General features: G+C 43.7%; 1 protein-coding gene across 2 annotated transcripts in view; it reads left to right on the forward strand.

The window, feature by feature from the left end:
* Window positions 1-22,957, forward strand: part of LOC115293284 (catenin delta-2) — a 356,183-nt gene that overhangs the window by 254,192 nt on the left and 79,034 nt on the right. The gene's annotated exons all lie outside the window — the stretch shown is intronic.

Consider the following 22,957-nt stretch of genomic DNA (forward strand, 5'->3'; position numbering starts at 1 on the left):
CATCCACACGTGCAGAAGCAGTGCATTCCTTAGAGGTCGTGTGTTTCCAGCTGTTTTTCTTTAAATCCAATGCACTGATTTCTCTTCTAGAATTTAGAAGAAAACTCAAAGTGTGTTGACATTCCTACTCCTTGCAAATTAAAAACAACCACGATGCTCAGCACTGAATACCAGTGTCCTGAGCCTCTACATCTCTGATTGTTTGTTTGCGTTCCATGTGGTAAATTGGAATCCTAATGGCTACACGCCACATCTCTTCCCCTGTCTGTTTGAAGATCTGTTTTGGATTAGAGCACACTGGCTCTTTAATCCTGTTTTTAAAAGACTCCTCTTCCTCTAATTCAGTATTCAAGAAATAGGGAAAATATTTTATTAATGAAGCATTAAGGAGATCATATATTCATCTATTTATTCAACAAATGTTTATCCATGACCTACTTTGTTCCACGCCTGTTTTAGGTTCAGAGATTTTATCAGTGAGCAAAACAGACAGGAAGGCTCACCCTTGTGGGGTTTATATTTGGGAGAGGGGGGAGATGCAATTAATAAAATATACACCCACATGAACTCGATGGCGTGTTAGAAACCTTACATGCACAAAGGAAACTGTAATTGTGTGGCTGCGATTTTCTTTAACTGAGATGAAATTCACATAACAGTATAGTAACCTCTTCAGAGTTCACATTACAGTGGCACTTAATATTTTCATAATGCCATACAACTACCATCTCTATCTAATTCCAAAGACTTTCACCACCCTAAAGAAAACCCTGTAGCCATTGAATGGGCACCCACATTTCCCTCCTCCAAGACCCTGGCAGCCAGTCTCCTTTCTGTCTCTACAGATATCCAAGTTCTGCATATTTCATGTAAATTGAATCATATCATGTGTGAGCTTTTGCATCTGGCTTCTTCCACTCAGCATAAGGGGTTGTGATTTTAAGTGAGAGGTCAAAGTCAAGATAGTTGTGGGAAGGCTGCATCTGAGAGAAGACCTGAAAGAGGTGAGAGTAGGTCTTGTGGACATTTAGGGGGAAGAGCAACTGGTGGGGGAGCTGGAGGCTATGCGGTGAGTTCAAGGTCTTCAAAGGGCCTTTTGGGTCGGGCACAGAGTGAATGGTAGGAGCCCAGGGAGGAGAGGCCTCCTGGCTTCTCCTTCTGCAGGTGGGAAGATCCCAGGCCAAGGCTGACGTTCACCTGGAGGCAGGTTGAACCAGGAGATCCCCCCCCGCCCCAGAAAGGAGACAAGCCTCCCCGCCAACAGTGTACTCCTACTAGGGCATCTGAGCTTGAAGAGAGGATTCTAGTGGGGTCTTTGGCCAATGCCTCATGAAGCCTGGCAAGTGTCCGTGCAGGTAACAGGTGTCGGTGGAGTTCAGGTAGCAGCAAGCTGAATCAGCCTCTGTGCCAAAGATTCACACAGAACCGCCTCTGGGCTCGGCGAGAAGGAGGAAGTGGGTGAGCGTGGCCAGACAGTCGAGATTCCATTCCTGGGGCAGCTGGGGTCCCAGGCAGGGGGCTAACTGTCCTTCACAAATTTCACACAGAGCCATGGCTCTACCTGTGCTCTCCTCATTCCTGAGCGTGGCGTTCCAGGCCCTTTGTGATGAGGAAACGAGGTATTTTTTCTCCTGCCGTTTCATAATACCCATCATATCCTCCAATAAAAACAAAAGTACTGTGGACCTTCATCCATTTATTTATTTACAGGGAAAACAGACTTCAAATCTTTGTCTAATAAACGCAGCTATTTTTTTAAGCTCACCCTATATTATAAGGCATGAAAAGTAAACTCATAATTTGATCTTTATGCTTAGTTTGAAAGTAACGTAAGTGTTGCTTGTGGATTTTGTATAATTAAGCTAGGTTGTTAACTCAGCTGGTTGGTTACCTGCTCCATATCCGCCCTTCCTTCCCTTACATAGTTGTTTCAGACGGGACAGAGCTGGGGCTTCCGATAAAACCCTATTACTCCTGTGTAAAATGGAGGAAAAATCAATAGCTAATCAGTCCACTGCCTGGACACTAACTACTAGGCATTGTATGTTTGCACGCTTTATTTCGTTTGGGGGATTAAAATATAACAAAATAGGGAACTATTGATTGGTTTTCTAGCTTCCAGGCACCTCTTCTTTCTCAGACGCCCCTTATCTAGGACTCTCTCTGAGGCAAGAACATTTGGAACTCCATATTGCCCGTGTTAAATTAAGCCTTTACTATCAAATGTCGCCAGCCAGGAAAGGGAGCCAGTCATTTAAAAATAGAAGTGAAAATATCCAAGTCACTGGCTTTATGGAATCAATAACTTTTTTTCTTGAATGAGAAAAGCAGAATTTAACAACAGCAACAACAACAACAACAAACCCAACAGCACACCCGTCTGTTCCATCTCTGAGAAAGGAAAGGCGACCTCTGCAAACTCTTTGACTTTAAATACTGTATCAAAGTAGTGCTTATATAGGAAATGCTGTACAGAATTTTATGTATTGAAAAGATATTTGTAGCGGCTTTGAATGAATGATAGCAACGACGGCTGAGAGTTGAACTTGGACTTCTTTCTGTCACTTCTTAGTCAAAGCTTTGGTGACTGCCTGTGGTTTTTATGGTGTTAAAGATCTGTATTCCGATGACTCTCAGATGTATATCTCTGGTGCGAATCCCGCATCTCTGCGTCTAGCTGTCTGTCCGGCATCTCCACTGGCTGTCCAGCACGCATCCCAGATGTATCTCCAGACCTGAGTGCCCTAACTTTCCCCCCAACCACACGTCCTCCACAGTCGTCCCCAACAGCAGATGGCAGTTGGCCTTTTGACTTCAGTCCCCATAAGTATTTGCTGCTGGTCCGTCAGCAAATCTGATCAATCTTCTACATTCTTCCAGGACCTGACACTTCTCACCCTCATTGCTCTTTTCCCCAAACTCCCACCACAGCCCACCTACCTGGTTATTACCATGACACCTCCCTCTGCTGTCGCCCCCTACCGTCCAATCTCAACACAGCAGCCAAAGCAGTCCTGTTAAAACCCTAGCCAGAGCTTGACATCTGTTCTGTCCTTCTCAGTGGAAGTGAAATCCTCGTCAGGCTGATATGGTTGTACTTACCCAGCTCTCTGATTCCCTCCACACTCACTTTGTCCCCTCTCGCTGTTACTAACATGCTGTGGTCACAGGTTCACATGTGGTTGACATGAGCCATGATCCTGCCTCAGGACCTTTGAACAGGCCGCTCCCTCTGCCTGCAGTCCTCGTTCTCCAAGTGTCCATGTGCCTCTGCCTTCATCCCAGTCAGGCGTTCCTTTCCAGTAGAACCTTTTCTGGCCACCATTCTTCAATCCCACCCCTCCCCCACTTTGCTTCTCTCCACAGCACAGGTTACCTCCTAACATATAGCATTACACTCCTCTATCTTGCTTTCCGTCCATCTCCCTGCCGCTGGAACATTTGCCCACTCAGGGTGGGAAACTGTCCTGTTGGTTCCCTGGGGGTGGCCCATGAACCTAGAGGGGCACCTCAATCCATCATAGGACTTAATACATTTTTGCTAAATAAAAGACAATAGTAAAATTCTTCCTGTCTGACCATCATCTTTTTTAATTTCTTTACAACTTCTATTCTTTTTTTAAATAAATTTTTAAATGTTTTATTTATTTTTGATACAGAGAGAGACAGAGCATGAGAGGGGGAGGGGCAGACAGAGAAGGAGACACAGAACCAGAAGCAGGCTCCAGGCTCTGAGCTAGCTGTCAGCACAGAGCCTGATGAGGGGCTCGAACCCACAAACGTGAGATCTGACCTGAGCTGAAGTCGGAGGCTTAACCGACTGAGCCACCCAGGCGCCCCAAAACTTCTATTCTTTTTTAAAGAGAGAGAGAGAGAGCACATCAGGAGCGAGGGAGAGGGGCAGAGGAAGGGAGAGAGAGAATCTTAAGAAAGAGAGAGAATCATGGGGCTCGATCCCTGGATCCTGGATCATGACCTGAACCAAAATCAAGCGTCATGGAGGCTCAACCAATTAAGGCGCCCAGGCCCCCCTGTCTGACCGTCATCTTTAAATGAACCCCAAATCAGCAAAACATTTAGTAAGCAAATTAAACTTTAAAGAAAAACATTTTATATTAATAAAGAAAATCATTTTTTAAAAACTAGTTCATTTTCCTCCTAAAATTTAGTAGAGGTATGCAGATGTTCCGAATTTCAGAAGAAACCCTGTTTTTCCCATCCCTGGTTCCAGAGTTTCAGTTTAGCTCTTTCTAGATGGTTCATTTAGAGTGGGGGAGGGGCTGCAGCCACATTTGGGTTGAGGAATTGTTCGTCTTTGGGGACTTGCGTTTTGGGGAAAACTCCCAATAAACCATAGTCCTTTTACCCCCTCAGCTCTACTGAGGATCATCTAAAAAGAATGTCATCTTCCCATTTTGGGGTTTTCCTGGTTCTGTGTCTGTCTCTGCCACTGGGCAGTAACTATATCCACTTCTCTTTCTCTGTCTATAGATAGACCTCCAGTGCTTCTGAGTGATGTAATGATGCCGTGGTCCAAGTTAGTGCACACGCATACATTTCTTTGCCGCCTTCCAAAAAATGTTAATTATCCTTCTGAGTGAAGTGTTATTTCATCATTCAGAAAGGGTTTTTTTTAAAAGAATGGTAATAATTAGCTTCAGTGAAAAGAGCAAACAGTATTGTGGCCCTTTAACAAGTGTAACCAAATGCCATCCATTCCCGAATCTTGACAGGCCCTGATGAACACGGCAGATATTTATTTTAGCCAAATCCCTCCCTTCTCTGCCAACAAACGAAATTCCAAAAAATAAAAAATAAAAAAACTTAAAGTATATCGCCAAGAGAGATAGCTGTCACCTGGCAAACAGCGGTCATTAACCCATTGCTATCCATCCATGGAAAATAATCCCAAAGAGAGTAGTTCCCTCGTATGTACTGTTCTGTCTGGCTGCCTTTGCAGGCAGCACAGAAAATCAGGATGCATCCAAATCGTCACTTCGTATAACATGGGCCCTGGAAGGAAGTTTCCCAATGGGCAAGATTATCAGTCTGTGAAGGTCTTGCTGCCCCATTCAAGGCCCTGCCCATGCAGACTGCCTCTTGTTTCTAACGGCTTTTTCATGAACTCTTCAGCCGTACCCGTTGGTGTGCCACTATCCCACTCACACACTTATGGGCCTCCCGCTCACCATTCAAAGCCCAGCTCGGGGTGACCTTCTGATGACGGCCATTCCTTGAACTCAGAGCAAAGGTGGGTAGTGCCGGCCTGATAAGAAGTATCTTAATTTATCTTAGATTTTCATTGTGCTATTTTATGTTTGTGTATCTGGTAGGTTTTTGTGTGTACATACACTGCACCGTCCCTCAGTGAGGTAATAAGCAGAGAAAGGCACCCTATTTATTTTATATTCTACAGTGCCCAGCACTTGGCTCTGCCCCTAACAGGCACTCAGTACATATGTGCTGAAGTAACACACCGATGGGTGAAACACACTGGTACTTATTCTGGAAAATGATCTGGAGGATGTTTGGGGGAATCCCAAATAGAGGAAGGGGCAGGAGACATGTCTGTTTCAGTCTCTTTCCACAGCTTTCGGGGAATAGGAAGAAAGACAGCTTAGATGCTCCCTGAAATCCAGGACTCTTGTCAAACTCATTCTGCTGCTCCTTAGAAGGGGCTTGCGATTGGGTAGGAAATAGTAACGTTTTCCGTGTGTGCCTTGATGGCTGCCAGAAGTCCGTGTTGGCAGACTGCCTCCACCCCTGCGGGCAGTATTGGCAGAGAAGCTGAGTGCCCCCCCCCCTGCCTTCGCTTCCCAGGCAGTGGCTGCTTGCCACACTTTCCAGCAGGCGAGCCAGGGCTGGGATCTGGAAGCATCCCCCCCGCCTCTCCGCGTCCCTCACCGGACTGAACTGAAGGACTTTGCACTGCCTGGATCTCATCCTCTCTGCTCTGCATGGCCGCTTCCCCCATCATCATTTGGATGGTTGGGTCACCACATCTGGAATGATCTCTAAGGATGTTTCTCTGACATATTATAAGATCCGTTCTTCTAATTCAGCTGTCTACTCACCCCATCAGCTAGCTGAGCCTCTGTCTAAGCAATACGTTCTCGATCGGTTCCAAGCTCCAAGGAGCACGGACAAAATTTGATGTTCTCTGGGGTTGGGAAGGGACCATTTCCTAAAGGAGTCTGCTGGCTCCAAACACAGGTGACCCCCAGGAGAGATGGAGGAGAAGGGAGCTCCAAACCTCCAGGTCTACCTCCTGGTGGACATCCCACGCCTTTCACCACTAGTGAAATCATGAACAAAATAGGGGTGATTTCTTGTCTGGGAGTCCATTATTTATTAAGCAGTAAATCCTTTGTTGTTTCTCTTCTTTTTGGGGGGTTTTCAGATGATCCTTCTCATTCGTTCAAGAAAGCAGGGTCAAGGACCTGGAGGCACCCTCTTCCTAGCTTTTTTCTTTCTTGCCACAATGTTTAAAAATTCAGGTGAAAGAGTATCTGACCGCTGTTTATAGACAGCAGTTGCCGGTCATATTTAAAGGACAACCTAAAAAGTTTCTGTAAAGTGGAAATAAAGCCTGAATAAAAGAAAAGATCGTGAATTCTGTCAATAGAATGACTTCCTCCATGCCACATTGTTACCTAGGGAGAAATGTATTTTCTTTTGGAAAACTGGAGGGATGAGGGTGGGGGATGGGACTCTTCATTATATCGGTACTGACCTGAATGTTCCAGAGCCTTGTAAACATTTCCTTTTATTTAGTGACTGCACAGCTGAATTTCTGGAGATGTGTATCCACGGAATTATAGACCTGGCAGTACTGATCTTCATCCAAGCCTTGGGATGCATTTTTATTTAATTCTCTAATCATGAGCACTTTCTCGGAGGAATGAAGAGAAACCTAAAGCAGGGTCTCCATCTCCAAGAAGAAGCATTCCGAATATTACTCAGGAGGTCATTCCTCAAAGTTTATCTGAATTCTTTGGCCCAAGATTGAAACACATCTTGGTTATCATGCTCTGTTACTGAGAATATCCCTTTCTACCCACAGTGTCTCCTAGCAAAACTAGAGAACAGAGAGCTCTAAAAATGTAGGGGGTGTGTGTGTGTGTGTGTGTGTGTGTGTGTGTGTGTGTTATTTTCTCATCTCATGTAGATGGCTTACATATGGCAGAACATTCTGGGATATGGGCATCCCGTTGTGCAGGGCAGCCCTCTCACAGGTCACATCGCACAGCCCTGAGAGTACCTTCTTTACCAGTGTTCTTGACCCTGGGGTATCCCACCCATGCCTAGGAAAAGACCAAGAGGTTCCAGAGACCTCAGTGCAACTGGAAGGCCGTGCATTATTTTCATCCCTGGAAATGTGTAAGCTTCACTTTATTAAGTAGGTTTGAGGACATTTTGGAGACATACCTTCTCTGCTTTTCAAACGTGTTTCTTCAGACCCTAGCAGATGTTGTTTTAATTAAAACACATGCAATTTCAATTAATATTTTAAAAGGAAGCCTGGCTTCCCAGACGAGGTGATTTATCGGAGCACTCTTTGCCGGCTCTTTAATAACTTGATTTCACAAGCCAAATTCTAGGCAGCAGGAAAGCTGTGTGTGTTGGCCAAAACTTGGTATCTTCAGATTAGGTGCCTGTGTTAGAGCCCCCAAACCCAAGAGCCTAATCTCATGAACGCTGCCTTTCTTTCCAGTGGCACCATGGATCCTTCGTTAATTAACTTTGGACACCTGTTGGGGAATTTTGGTGTCTGCGCCTAGCAGATAAGAATTGCTTGGAAGGGGAGTTGTAAATAAATCGAAGAGCCGATAATTATTTTATTAAACAAGACTTACTGATTCACCCCTTGGAAATACTCCATGTGGGGAAAAGGCAAAACTGACTGAAATTTGTGGTTGATTCAAATTTCAGAGCCTCTTCTTAAAGACCTCAAAGAAAAGAGAGGAAAATATTCTCCTAACTTTACTCTGACTGATCAGATATTCATTTTATGCCTAGCCATGCAGTTTCAGAAGAAATGATTTTAAGAAGAGAATACATGAGAAATGAAATGGATCTCTTGACTACCCCAAATCTTGAGAATCTAAGAATAGTAAGGAGCGTTTTAGCAGAGTTGTGTTTTTAAATTGTATTCCTTGTACATATAGACTACCATATTCTCTCCTTGCCCACTTCAAAAAAAATTTTAATCATGTGGAAAGAAGTGATATTTTTACTCTCTGATACTAAAACTGGTGGATTAGGAAATAGTTGAAGAGTTTAAAAATGAATACTGTTTTAGCCATCCAGGCTTATGTTTCGTTATATTTATTTTGCTGGGTTTGAGGAATTATAGAGCAGGCAAGGACAGCCATTAATTGGGGGTTCTGGTTTCTAAAATAAGTGTGTGGACTGGCACCATACATTGAAAGTACCAGTCAGTGGTTCTGCCCTTTAGGCAATAAAAGGAGAAGAAGGCAGACGCTGTAGAGATGGGGCAACCATTCCGGGAAGAAGAACACAGCAAGCCTCAGGCAAGAGGCTGAGGACCCAGGAGGCAGGTGAAGGATGGAGATAAAGCCTCCGGCCAGGACCTGCAATGCTGGTGTGCGAAACAGCATAAGCAGAAAGAGTAGAGTTTGCTTTTTAAGAAGAAGCAAACTTGAGAAGATAGAGCTCATCCATTCAACCTATCAGAGTAGAATCAAAGAGATGCTTGGTTAAGAGGAGAGAGGAAGCAAAGAATCATTCCCAGCAGCGATTCACTAAATACTCTGAGTTGTTTCAAGAAATTCTCTTGGGGCGCCTGGGTGGCTCAGTTGGTTAAGCCTCTGGCTTCGGCTCAGGTCAGATCTCACATTCGTGGGTTCGAGCCCTGCGTCAGGCTCTGTGCTGACAGCTAGCTCAGAGCCTGGAGCCTGCTTCCAGTTCTGTGTTTCCTTCTCTCTCTGCCCCTCCCTCTCTCATGCTCTGTCTCTCTCTGTATCAAAAATAAATAAAACATTAAAAAAATTTTTTAAAATTCTCTTATAACTAAGAAAGCCCATGAAAGTTCATTTACTGTCTAGCAGAAAAGCTTAGCTTATTTTTTCCCCAAATGTATTTATTTTTTTAAAGGCAAGGTACTTTTATTTTTTGGGGTCCAAATTATTTTCCTTTATTTTTTAATTTAAATTCAAGTTAGTTAGCATATAGTGTTGTAGTATTGGTTTCAGGGGTAGAATTTGGTTATTTATCGCTTACATATAACACCCAGTGCTCATCCCAACAAGTGCCCTCCTCAATGCCCATCACCCATTTAGCCCAATAATGAAGCCGCAGAAAAAGAAGTCAAGGTGTTTTTTTCCAAATTTAAAATACAATTTTCCTCTTCAGCTTTGTGCCTTATAATGTCTTGGACGGTGGCAGGTATAATAAATGGCTTTAGAGAGGAACAATAAAGGACAAATGACTTGTTTCCAAAAGCCCATAATATCCCTTGAGCCAAATTTTGTCCTCCTTATTATTGAACATAGGCAGCTGAACTTGACACAGGACCAGTCATGGTGGTGCCGGCATATAGTGATGTGTAATGTGTCGCTTTTAATTAGGAGCCACTAGTATTCCAACACCAACATGAGAGGGCATTCAATGTGCCAGATAGATCAAAAAAAATTTTTTTTTAATCCCTCTGGTCCTCAGTCAGAGATTTGAACAGTTTCATTTACTCATCCGAAAGGAAAGCTGTAGCCATGAAATGGACACTAGTGGGGTTAAAGTTTTTAATTGAATATTAATTAACTCCAGAAATTGATACCACTTAGCGCCTGCATGAGAGTCAGGTCCATTTTACGAGTGATCTTGTTATTCTTAAAACGTCAGAATCCAGGGGGCATGTGAGAGACGACCCACGGGCTTCCTCACCAGCAGAAGGGCAGGGAAGGGCCCTTGTGTGCGGGGACCGCGGGGAATGCGGTAGGGAGTGAGGCTTCACCTTGCCCCTCTGGACCAGAGTCCCGTCTAGAGTGCGCCCTGCCTGGGTGACAAGTGGGCTGAAACTGTGACACCCTCCGCATCAAGGCCTGGGCAGCTCCTGGGCCAGCCCACCCAGCCTCCAACAGGGCGTAGCTGTTGTCCCACGGGGCTCTTACCCCTGACACATGGCAGGTCTTCTCTTTTCTGTGTGTGCCATGCTGAGGTAACAATCTGGAAGTTCTGCCCAGGACGACCTCCCACCTTCATGGCCCGGCACGAGGCATCTTCACCGTTGTCACTCTCTCTGGAGCGCAGAAGCTTGGGCATTCAAATCATCACCTCTTGCGTCTTCAAATACCAACCCAAACCCTAGTCTTTTACTTGCCTTCCTGTTTCCAGTGATAGAAATGGATAGAAACTTTAGGGGCTTCTTTCTTCCTTTTCTTGCATCATGATGCCTTCCTTGTGCTACAGGGAATTTCTGGAAGTCTGTGTATGATTCCTGTGCCTCTCACCATCGTGTCTCACCTGTGGCATAACAGGGTCGGTGCACACCGCGGCTTCCTGCCTGGGGCGCTTTGCCTCCTCCACCTTCCTGTGCTGTACCCCCACATCCCTGGTCACCCTGAACTCTAGGCAGTACTCCGACTAAGGGCTCTTCCTAGTTTCCATGACATGAATGACCTGCCAGCACCTGTGGAATAGGGCTGTGTTGGGATGTAGTAGATACTAAGCTTTATCTGAATGAATAATAGGTTGAAGTCCTATATTGTGCTTTCATAAGCCACATTCCCATTGTCTTGTGTAGATTTTCCTAATTATTCAATTTTTACCTCTCTACCACAGCATCTTTGACAATGGAGATCTGCCTACCCCCACCCATATTCCTCACATAGAACATACCACAGCCCCTACATCCCCCAAAATAGAATGGCATGCCTTATTTTTGTTATGCAAACCAAAGCAGATGAAAAGCACTTTATCAGGACATGGTTCATGATCTCTGTTGTATGTGGGAGTCACCCAAACCCTCACCAGAGATGCTCATGTGTTAGCATCAGTATTTTGAGCCCCCCTGTCCCCACCAGGGGATTGTAATACATAGCCAAGGCTGAGAGCTACTTCTTTAGAGTTCTCTAAGACCCGTCGTAAATAAAAACAGCCTTCTGATCTCCTGCAAAGCTGCCTTCTTTCAGTTTTGAAATATTTCATAATGACAAATCTAACCCTAAGCAGTTTTTACTAAGACCATTCCATTTTTTTGATTGGAACACAAAATTTTTTCTCCAGGAATTGTTCTGTTCCAACGTCTTCCTTACAGTATTGTATGTAATGAATAATGGCTTTGAAATAGCTAATTTCGGGTCAGATCATCACTAACAGTATTGATATCGAGACTCCAAACAAAGCATAGGACTGTCAAGTGAGTATTATTACTCCCTCATTTTAGTATAATTTTTCAGAACACACTTAGATGAACGTATCATGAGCTGCTTTGGCATGGCAAGGCATTCTCACTGTACCTTTTCACTTAATAAAGCTGTTTATGCTTACAGGCACATTTAATCAAGAGGACGAGTGTAGGGAAGTTTTGAAAATATCACACAAAGATCTTCTGATGGGGGCCGGGATTTCCCCCTTGACATCACCCTTGCTCACTCAGGGTGTCTGACCACTCCCCCCCACACCGCCACCCAGGAAGCCTGCATGTGTCCAGCGGGGTTCGCAGGGAGGTCCGAAAGCCCTGTTCTCCCCAGCACCACTGACCCAGGGCCCCAGTCTTAGCTAATCTTTGGAACCTGAAACCCTGGTCCTTCTAGAGGTGTCCAGATCTTCCCTTTCCTGCAGAGACGCTCATAGCTTCTTTGAGGTTGTGTCTGCCTAGGTGTGTAGGCTAAGAAAGAAAAAAATGCCCTCAGGGTACCTTTTAGTAAGCAAAGGAGAAGAAACACAAACAGAAAATATACAAATTAATACTTTGAGATGGAATCGTGCCTCAAAACCATCCTTCAAAAAGGCTAGAGTGGAGGCACCCGGGTGGCTCAGTCCATTAAGCATCGAACTCTTGGTTTCAGCTCAAGTCATGATCCTGTGGCTTGTGGGTTCCGGCCCTGCGTTGGGCTCTGCACTGACAAGATGCTCTCTCTCCCTCTCTCTCTGCCCTTCCCTGGCTCACAAGCTCTCTCTCACAATAACAAACACCACAAAATGCTAGAGTGTTAGCATCACCTTTCTGGGAGCTATTTTTTCTTGAACTAAAGCTACTTACCTCTTCCCAGATACACTCTTCTTGGCTGCCACCTTACGCTTTATGTCTCAGTGATTTTTAACATGTGTTCTCCTTGATATGCGGCGGTGATGCGAGGCAGGGTGTGCTCTTGAATCTGTTGTGACAGGATTTCTCAGATGCCCCTCCATCGGGTCCCCTCCCCCACCCCTGAGGAGCAGTGTGTGTTGTGTGCAGGGTTCTCTGGGGTTCCGTGTGGAGGCTACATGAGCTGCGGGGAGAAGTTACGGGTTCCTCTGAGGATCCGTAACCTTTTCAACCTTGCTTTTTTGGCAGGATGCTAACCTACCAAACTGAGGAATGGCGGGCAGTGGGGAGACCCAAGGAGTAATTCCATTGGCTTCCCTGGACATTCCTCACTGGTCCTGACACTCAACATCATAGCGTGTCCCTCACCCCCTTCGGTGACACCTCACTTGCCCAAAGGAGCAAGATTGGAATTGGATTCCATTGTCACCCACTCTCACTTCTCCCGCAGGGGGAGAAGAAGGGGTGAACAAGAAGACCTAGGGTAGAAGATAAACACTGGCAAAGGTATCTGTAGATGAGGGGAAAAGGTGCTGTTTCTAAAGCATCATTAGAAGGGAAAACACAGAATTTTCACTCACCTACGTTCCACTAGGCAAAGGGCTAGAACTAGCTGAAAACATTTGAATTACAAGGCAGGGGGCCTCCCAGATCAACATTTTAATGGTCAGCATGTGACTGTACTCGCCAGTTGGACAGAAATGATCTATGAGCAACAGACGACGAATTCCAAGCATTTAGTAACTAAGCACAATTTGCGATAAAACCCATCTTAGATGAGTGAGTTCACGTGTGTAAACAGGACTGCGTCCGCAGTACTTAGGCGCGCTTGGGAAGGGACCGGCTGACTCAGCCATGGCCTTGCCATCCCCCCCCCCCCCCCCCCCCCCCCCCCCCCCCCGCGTAGGCTTCGGGCAGCATCTCAGCAATCCTGCTTTGTTCAGTCTCCCACCGACTCCAGAGGCAGCCCCAGGCCAGCCTGCTAGGATGTCGGTGGGGATGGAGCAGAGGTTTGGGGTGTTGGGGCCTGGAGAGCAGTGCTGGGGAAACAGAAGGAACTGCAGACAAGAGACAATATTGATGACAAGTAACGGGTACCCGCCTGCTCCCTGACATGTGGGGCAGATGGATGGGGCATACCCAAATGGCAACCCCCTAGACGGTCAGTCTACCTAGACTAACAAATCAATCAGTCTAATGAGGAACAAGGGGACGGAAATGTATCCAGCCTTCACTATACATCTGATGAATTCATTATTTTTCTCTAAATATCCTGCTGAACTTTTTGAAACAGACACTGCATTTCTGTGTTGCTTCGGTAAGGGATTTTGACTCACAGAGCAGACAAAGCCAGATGGGCCCAGGCCCAGCTGCAGTCCTGTCCTCTGGGAGAGCAGAGGAAGGTTCCAGGAGTCCCCTGTTATGAGAGGGGGAGAGTGGGGAAGGAAGGAGAGGTACATGGACTGGACCTGCCTATCATGAGGGTACAGCTTCCGGTGACTTCCACGCTTCCTGTCACACCATCTCTTCTCATCTTCCTGTAGCCCTGTGCCCAGGGATGGTGGGAGCCGGCCTCCATGTTTGGAAATCTCCAGGCTCAGGGCCTTTCACAGATTACATCTGTTATCTCATCTTTGCTCAGGTGTGTGTGTATGAGTGTGTGTGTGTGTTCATTTCAGACACCTGTCAGATTCTTTATTTAGAACACAGAAAAGAAAGGGTTCAAATATGCACATATGATTAGCCCCATCGCTGGGCTGAAGCTAGCTGGTATTTTTACTTGGAGAGAAAGGGAATGAAATGGGTCTTGCCTTGTCTTAAGCTTCCAATAAAAGTCTGAGGAAGGACTCCATTCGAATTTCCCTGATGTTCCCTGAAGTTCTCTCTCACTCTCCCCCCTCTTCTTTCTCTTCATCCCTCTCTGTCTCCCTTTCTCTCTCTCTCTCTCCCTCTCTGCCCTCTCTCTTTCCCTCTCTCCCTCTCTGTCTCTATGTCTCTTTTTAGCAAAGAATATGTGGGATTTTATTTAACTCTTAAAGTTAGAAATTTAAGAAATTATAAAAATCAAAAATTCATCTTCGTTCTCTCAAGCTTAATTATCATGGCCCAAAGGAACCATTATAAGGCCGTTGGGGACATTCTGTCAGTCATCGATTTCATTAGGTTAGTAAAGGGTGTGTATTTTGTTGTTGAATTGAGGAAGGAAAATTGAAGACTCTTTTTTTTCTGCAAAAGCTGTCCACTGGTATTTATTTTTTCATCTAAGTTTCTTAAAGTATAAAAGACTGTATTTCTCAATAGTTCCCCTGAACTACTGGTCATTTTATTATTTCCTATTCCTACTACCACGGGCGTTTCCCCACCCTGCCTTGCAGTCTCTCTCTCTCTCTCTCTTTCTTTCTTTTTTTTTTAAATTCTCAAGCTAGTTAACATACAACATAGTCTTGGCTTCAGGAGTAGATTCCCATGATTCATCACTTACATACAACACCCGGTGCTCCTCCCAGCAAGTGCCCTCCTCAGTGCCCGTCACCTATGTGCCACACCCCGATCAACGTTTAGTTTTTTCTCTGTATTTAAGAGTCTCTTATGGTTTGCCTCCCTCTCTGTTTTTATCTTATTTTTCCTCCTCTTCCCCTGTGTTCATCTGTTAAGTTTCTGAAATTCCACATGTGAGTGAAATCATATGTGCCTGTCTTTCTCTGACTGACTTATTTCACTCAGCATAATACCCTCCAGTTCCATCCACATTGTTGCAAGTGGCAAAATTTCATTTGTTTCATCACCAAGTAGTATTCCATTGTATATATACATATGTCACATCTTCTTAATCTATTCATCAGTTGATGGACATTTGGGCACTTTCCATAATTTGGTGATTATTGATAGCACTGCTATAAACATCAGAGTGCATGTATCCCTTCAAATCAGTAGTTTGTATCCTTTGAGTAAATACCTAGTAGCACAATTGCTGAGTTATAAGGTAGTTCTAGTTTTAATTTTTGGAGGAACCTCTACTCTGTTTTTCAGAAGGGCTGTACCAGTTTGCATTCCCACCAGCATTGCATAAGGTTCCCCTTTATCCACATCCTCGCCAACATCTGTTGTTTCCTGAGTCGTTAATTTTAGTCATTCCAATGGGCTGCACCTAGTTCTCACTTGACAAGTCTCCAGAGGCAAGGGAAATAAACGCAAAAATGAACTATGAGACCTCATCTAGGTAAAAAGCTTCTGCACAGCAAAGGAAACAATCAACGAAACCAAAAGCTTCTGCACAGCAAAGGAAACAATCAACTGATGGAATGGGAAAAGATATTTACAAATTCCTGGTAATCTCCTTAACAGTAGTGTGGACTACGCAGGGCCTGGAGGGGATCTCTGTCAGTTTGTTGGTAGAATCAAGGATTTTGAATCATTGCTAGAATTAGTAAGAGCCAGGGGGTCTATTATTTATTTTTGCTTGTGAACTTTCTAAAAGATGGTTGGACAACCATGTACCCCTCTCACACTTTTAAATTTAAATTGTTGCCAAAGATATGCCTTCCTATGCGATATTTTTAAAAACTGAAATTGGCACATCCTGGGACATCTGAATGGCTCAGTCGGTTAAAATCCGACTTCGGCTCAGGTCATGATCTCACAGTCCAAGTGTTTGAGCCCTTCATTGGGCTCTGTGCTGACAGCTCAGAGCCTGGAGCCTGCTTCCAATTCTGTGCCTCCCTCTCTCTTTGCCCCTTCCCCACTCATTCTCTGTGTCTCTCCAACTCTCAAAAATGAATAAACATTAAAAAAAAACTTTTAAAAAAATGAAATTGACCATCTGTCTTTTAAAAAGAGCTGAGAAATCTGAGGACCATAGTAGTTTAATGTCCAGCATTATCCTTTGTAATAATATATGAACAGGTCTCTCATTAATGTTAGAACTTGTACATTATTCCTTTACTCTTTAAACATGTGACCATTCCACATCCCTTAAGAATTTTATCGTGATTGATGTATTCTATGTTTAATTTTTTTTAAACATTTATTTATTTTTGAGAGACAGAGAGACAGATCATGAGCAGGGGAGGGTCAGAGAGAGAGGGACACACAGAATCAGAAGCAGGTTCCAGGTTCTGAGCTGTCAGCACAGAGCCCAATGCAGGGCTCAAATTGACAAACCATGAGTTTATAACCTGAGGTGAAGTCGAATGCTCAACTGACTGAGCCACCCAGGTGCCCCTGTATTTTATGCTTAAAAGTCTTAATGATCATTCTTTCAGCAAACAAATTAAAATGTATTTTTTTATATTTTTATGGTATTAGGTTTTAAGTTTAAATCGCCTTATGGAGTAAGTTGTTACTACAGTTAGTAGCAGCGTACAATTGATCAAAATAACATGTTTAGTAAGTCTTGACTAAAAACTTTAAATATAAAAAGTAAAATCATATTGGAAATTTGTTCCTTAGATGAATGAGCCCTTTTATCCCAATCAATTACAAAATCAAAACAATATTACTTATTGTTTGAATGAACAAGACTCAGTATCAATCATTTCTCAATTCTTTATAGACTTAAATATGGAGAAACATCACTCACATATAAAAGGTGGAGGGAATAGAAGATCTTTCCTTATAGTAATATCACTTAGTTCTTTGACCTTCTTATACATTTTATTTCAAAAATCTCATTGGGCTCCATCATCAGAAGTTATTTTTTAATGTTTATTTATTTTTGAAGGAGAGAGAGAGGAGACAGGATCCAAAGCAGGCTCTGCAGTGACAGCAGAGAGCTGAGTGTGAGGCTCAAACCCACAAACTCTGAGATCATGACCTGAGCTGAAGTCAAGAGTCAGACACTTAACTGACTGAGCCACCCAGGCACCTATTTTTAATCATCTACCAAATGACAACTGGATTAGGTTCTCCTTCAATGTTGGAGACAGTAAGGAATTGGAAAAAAGATAAACTGCCCATCATTAGACTTGTTTCCTTCTCAGCTAAGACACTAACACATTGCCAAGACTCTTGATTTGGACTCTGGAAATGTTGGCCATTCTGGCATAGGCAGGGACTTGATTTGGTTTTGTTCATCAAGAGAAAGTAGGCTATGAACATGTGCGTGGGTGCTTTCCAGCAGATTGGTTTTGTAAGAGTGCGTACGGTAGGCAGGGAGCTGAAAATAAGTTCTTTGAAAACTCCAAAAGGTGCATCCCCTTGGAAATCACAGGGAATATGGGCCCAGTTTGGAGACCAGTGCCCCCGGGAGCCTGAGCCCTGATGGAACTCTAGCTCTGACCTTCATATTGTTCCCACGTGACCAAGGGTTGATGTTAGAAGGGTGTGCTTCTTGGTGGATGAGCTGTGTTTCCACAAGCCATTTCTACATGGGCCAGTTTGGAGCCAAACCCCAGAGGGAGCTCACCACATTGAGAAGAGCAGCCAACGCATGGTGAGAAACACCAGGCAAGATTTAAGGATTACATTTGAAGCTAATTAAGACTACAGTACGAATTTTATGCTAGACCATAATTTCTTATCTACAAATAAAGTATCATTATTGGGACAATGAGTAGAGTATTTAAAACTTCCTGGGGGCTAATTAATGTAAAGAAGCCCAGCTTTCAGACCAGAAGCTTCACAATTCAGTTCCCATACCATAAAAATTTAATGTGATTGTTTAATATAGTTGCCAAGATATTGAAAAAAGAAGTAGCTGAGTATTTCAAGAAGCTAGCATAATTTTCTTTTTGTGTATTGATTTCCAAATGTAGAGTTAATTTATCTCCTTATTCATTCTTTTGAGCAATGAATGAATCCCTTATTGAATGCCTACTATGTGCCAGTCACAATAGAGCATTAAAGTCCTGCTTCATGGCTCTTGTGGTCTAGGGCTGGAAACAGTTTCAAAAAGAAGCAAACAAAATTTACTTTCTGCTCTGGAATGTGAATAAACTAGTCTAAGGGATTGGGGTGTGAGGTAGAGAGGAGAATGATGAACGTGTTGGTCAGGATGACCTTTATGAAGGGGTCACATCTGAGCAACTCCTGAGTGATGGACAAAAGCCAGGCATTAAGCCATATGGAGAAAGAGCTTTCTGGGCAAAGGGACCAGCAACAGCAAAAACCCTGGTGCATAAGGGGAGCTTGGCATGCAGAAGACACAGTGGTAGGGTCAATGTTGTGCCACTGGTAAATAAGACAGGAAAGGTCAGAGAGGATGGTGAGTGAGAAATCCTCTAAGCCTGGATAAAGACTCTGGAGGTTTTGGCAGTGGATCGCATGGTGGGATCTGCATTACTTAAAGCCCTCTCTGGCTGCTGGTTGGAGACTAGACTGTAAGAGCTTAGGAAGGCCAGTGAAGGTTTGATTTGGGCAGTCTGGAAAGGGGCTCATGCTGTACACTGCACCATAGCATAGCAGAGGGGTAAGAAAAGAATTTTCAAGGTGGACCCAGTAGGAATTGTGGATGGATGGAGCACAAAGTAGAAATAATAGTAAATAGGGACAGGACAGAGAAGATCATCTGGTAGGAGTTTGGTTTTGGACTTAAAGTTTGAAATGTCTCTTAGACATGAAAGGGAGATGCCTCATAGGGAAATGGGAATATACGTTTGAAGCTCAGAACTGATAACATTAATTGGTGCATCATCAGTGAGAAATAAAAGATATTTAAAGTCATGGTCCAATTATTTTAATTCTCTAAATACAGAAACAGCTACAGGAAATCTCATCTTAAAATGAAATGCTGAGCCACAGGTAGACAAGCATTTCTTGGCTCATTAAGCTAAGATAGGTTTCTTACGTAAGTTTCTTCTTTTTTTTCTCTTTGAATAAAGCAGAGAAGAGATAATGTTCTTTCTTTGCATGAGCGCAACTGGAAAATATAAAACCACATATGTTCAAATAATTTTAGAATTATCTGTAGATCATATTGTGAAGCAGTTTTAGGAGTGTGTGACTTGTGGAAGTACAGTGAATAGCTTCTTATTCCTATACTACCGGAGAGACAACCATGCCTGTTAATCTGTGCGGGGGGTTGGGGTGGGGAGAGGGTCAACCACTCCTGACTGATGAGCACTCTAGATTTCCATCCACTGGGCTGGACTCTCTTATTGGGTATTATTTGTTTTACTTTTATTTCCTAAGGCTCATTATGCCACGCAGTCATATTTTACTACTGACATTTTCATCTTTCTAGTAATTTGTGTGTGTGTGGAGTCATCCCTTATTATAGAGCTTCTGGGAATGGATGAGTCCCGTGAACAGGAAGCATACCCAGCCATTCCATCTTGTTTGGGTTTCTATGTGACAGAAGTTGTTTTAGAGGACCGGTAAGTTATGTTTCTGGGGACTCTATTATAACAGAAATGCTGCTAGAATATTTATAAATGCAGCAGGGCTAGCCACCTCCCCTTGACACCACTCGTACAAATGCTGCAGCAGTCAACTTATCTTCCATTTTTCAGCCGTGTGCAGGTCTTGGCAGGAAACTTTGTCAAACATTTACAAGTGACAATAGCCTGTGGTGAGGCGAATGCTTCCACAAGATACAAATCTAATTGATAGACGACCATTAGAGACACCTTGTACTCAAACTTGCCTTATTTTGTAGGAAAAAATATTTTGCTTCCTTCTTCTTTTTCAATTTTAGGTAAGGCTCCACAAAATTACCATTTTATTTCTATTTCTGTATGTGGATATAGATACACACAGGGATAGATACAGATATTGGATGCAAACAGCTTCTGTGATACTTTTTCTTATAACTTGAATGCTTTTTTTCCATTTATTTGAATTTCGGTTGGCTATGGGTGAATGATTTTCTTAATCTCCTATGTAACTGGGTCTTTGTATGCAACCAGAGTTGTTATAAGCAATGTGACTTCTGGCCCAAGACATTTTTAGAGATGGATGTGACTCATGTGAATTGGAAAGCAGCGGTGGTTCTGACTTCATATTCCCAACAGATTGTTCGTGTTTTTTCACTCACGACCGAGATCCAGGTCCATAGTATTGATGATCCGTACAATCCAACCTATTAAACAATCAGTATTCCCCCTACAGGCTTCCTGCTTCCTCTACTTTTCTGGCTGCTTCATCAGTGAAGACTCTTTCTCGTTCTGGTAGCCCCATGTCAGCCTTCGGACAGACATCTTACAGATAGAGGCATGAGCTGGAAGAAGGATGTTGGTGATGGCATGCAATGTTTTAGAATGCAGATTACAGGACAGGCATTATTCTATACATAGACCTATGTCACAGCAATGTAACACAAGGCACGGATTCCTCATGTAGAAATTAAGCAGAAAATGCTCAGCATGAAATTACCTTCAGAAAATTCAGAACGACACACGTCCTGACCTGACCCCAAAGCCCTTGGATCTGTGTCTCCAGCACAGAACCTGAACATCTCTCTGTCTTCCAAGCTCTGCAGGCAGTGCTCATACCCACTCCATGTTGACCGTCATACATATTGTATTGTGCTAATTCTTACTAGGTCAGCCGTTTCTTCTTATGAACACGTACCTTGTCACTCTTACTAGGCTACTTCTTATAGAGCTCTGAATTATTATTTACAGAGAGCATTAGCATCTTAAAAAGACTCAAGACAAGTGCCATTAAGATTATGCAATGAACCCATGAATTTAAAACACACACACATGGGGCACCTGGGCAGCTCACTTAGTTGAACATCTAACTTCAACTCAGGTCATGTTCTCACAGTTTGTGGGTTTGAGCCCCACATCCTGCTTTCTGCTGTCAGGGCAGAACCCACTTTGGATCTTCTGTCCCCTGCTCTCTCTGCCCCTCCTCTGCTCATGCACTCTCTCTCTCAAACAAAAAAACATTAAAAAGAAATAATAATAATAAGAGCACCTGGGTGTTTAAGTTGGTTAAGTATCTGACTTGACGTCAGCTAAGGTCATGATCTCAGGGTTCCTGAGTTTGAGCCCCACATCGGGCTTTGTGCTGACAGTGTGGAAACTGCTTGGGATCCCTAGTCTCCCTCTCTCTCTGCCTTTCCCCCATGCTCTCTCCCTCAAAATAAATAAATAAACTCAAATAATAATTATGATGATGATGATGATAAAATACACATGCAATTTGGAGGGGAAATTATGTCATTTTGAAATAAGTTATATGAACTATACTGGATTGCATATTATACACTAAACATAGGAATAAAACCAAAGTTTTTCCTGAATTCACTTAAATTTATTTATTCTATATCTCATTTGTCAGTATTTCTTTAGCAATACTCTAAGTTAATTCACTCCATGAACACCAACTAACTGAGTGATCACCATATTCAAGGCATCATGCTAGGTGCTGGGATTTAGTGACAGGTGTTTATTTAGATTCTCAAAAGAAGACTCACTGATAGTATTGAGACATAAAGGAGTTGTTCTCAGAAATGAAAGCCATTGTTCACACATCTCATTTTAATTCAAACATAGTGGGAGACCCCCATGTCTCACCTTCATTGCCCAGGGTCCCAGCGTGAAACTTTGTCCTTCCGGGGGTGGGCATCTAAGAACCTTCTCACCATTTGGCTTCTCTCTGCAGCCAGAAAAAGTGCCCAAACCGACTTAGTACCGCAGGTTGACTCCCTGTCTGCACCACACACAGATATTCCACCATAAGCAAGCCTGTCTGGCCACATGGCTTGTGGCACCCCCTCCCCACTGCGCTTCCAGTCCCACATCACTGTCCACCACAACCTCACATGGAGGCCAACAGTGACAGGCCAGTTTCTCCTTTGCTTTTCCCTGTGTGTGTTTTCTCTCCTAAAGCCAAATACCACCTGATGTGGTACCACAAAGTACACCTTAGCTCTACAACCACCCATCGCCATGATGCCCAGCTCCTGGCTTCAGATGGTCAAGAGGAAAACTTTGTCTGCCAACTTAGGTCCCTATAGTGCCCAGGGGAGAGAGTAGGTGAGGGAGGCAGGAATGGTGGCCAGTTAATTGACAACAGACAAGCCAACAGGTGAAAAAACAAAAGTTTATTCCCACGTATGTGGGATACTTACTGAACAGCTAGGAGTTCTGGTTTACCAGGAGAGTGGGGGAGGACAGGGCTTCTAGGGGACAAAAATGGAGAGTACGGTGGCTTCCATAAAGTTTATTTATGCAGTTCCTCATCCCAGTGCTAAAAGTCAGGCTCCTTCTTGGCTGGAAGGTTCCCAGAAAGAGGATATATAGTGTCTTCCTTCTCAGAAAGCTCTGCCTTTAGTCTGATAAGGGTAGCTCAGAAAAGGCTTCTTTCTATATCCACCGTATTTCAGATGTCTCCAGTTTAAAGTAATCTTTATGTCATTCTGTTGGGTCCCTTCAAGATCTCGAGCACATCTGTTCAGCCTCACTTATGGCTACAGTTCCAATGTCCTTAACCCCGTTTTCCCAGACCTTTTCCTGCTTTTCATTCCTCAGTCTAGCCTATGGTGTAAACGAAATGATTTAGGTCTTGCCAGACCTCAAGCAAGCCTTCACGCAGCAGGTAGAAAATAGGCCCTTTCCCACTGCTAAGCCTTAGCCAGGCAAATAGGTGTCATGGAGGCCATGCATTGTTCTGAGGAAGCACGTCAAGGCCCTCTGTCTGCTGTTAACATTAGAAAGTATGCTAAAAGTGAGAAGCTAGAAACAGGCAGGCAATATTGGAGGATGAAAATGTAACTCTCTTCTCTTCATATAAACAGAGAAG

The sequence above is a fragment of the Suricata suricatta genome, chromosome 6, assembly GCF_006229205.1.
Source record: "Suricata suricatta isolate VVHF042 chromosome 6, meerkat_22Aug2017_6uvM2_HiC, whole genome shotgun sequence".
NCBI lineage: Eukaryota > Metazoa > Chordata > Mammalia > Carnivora > Herpestidae > Suricata > Suricata suricatta.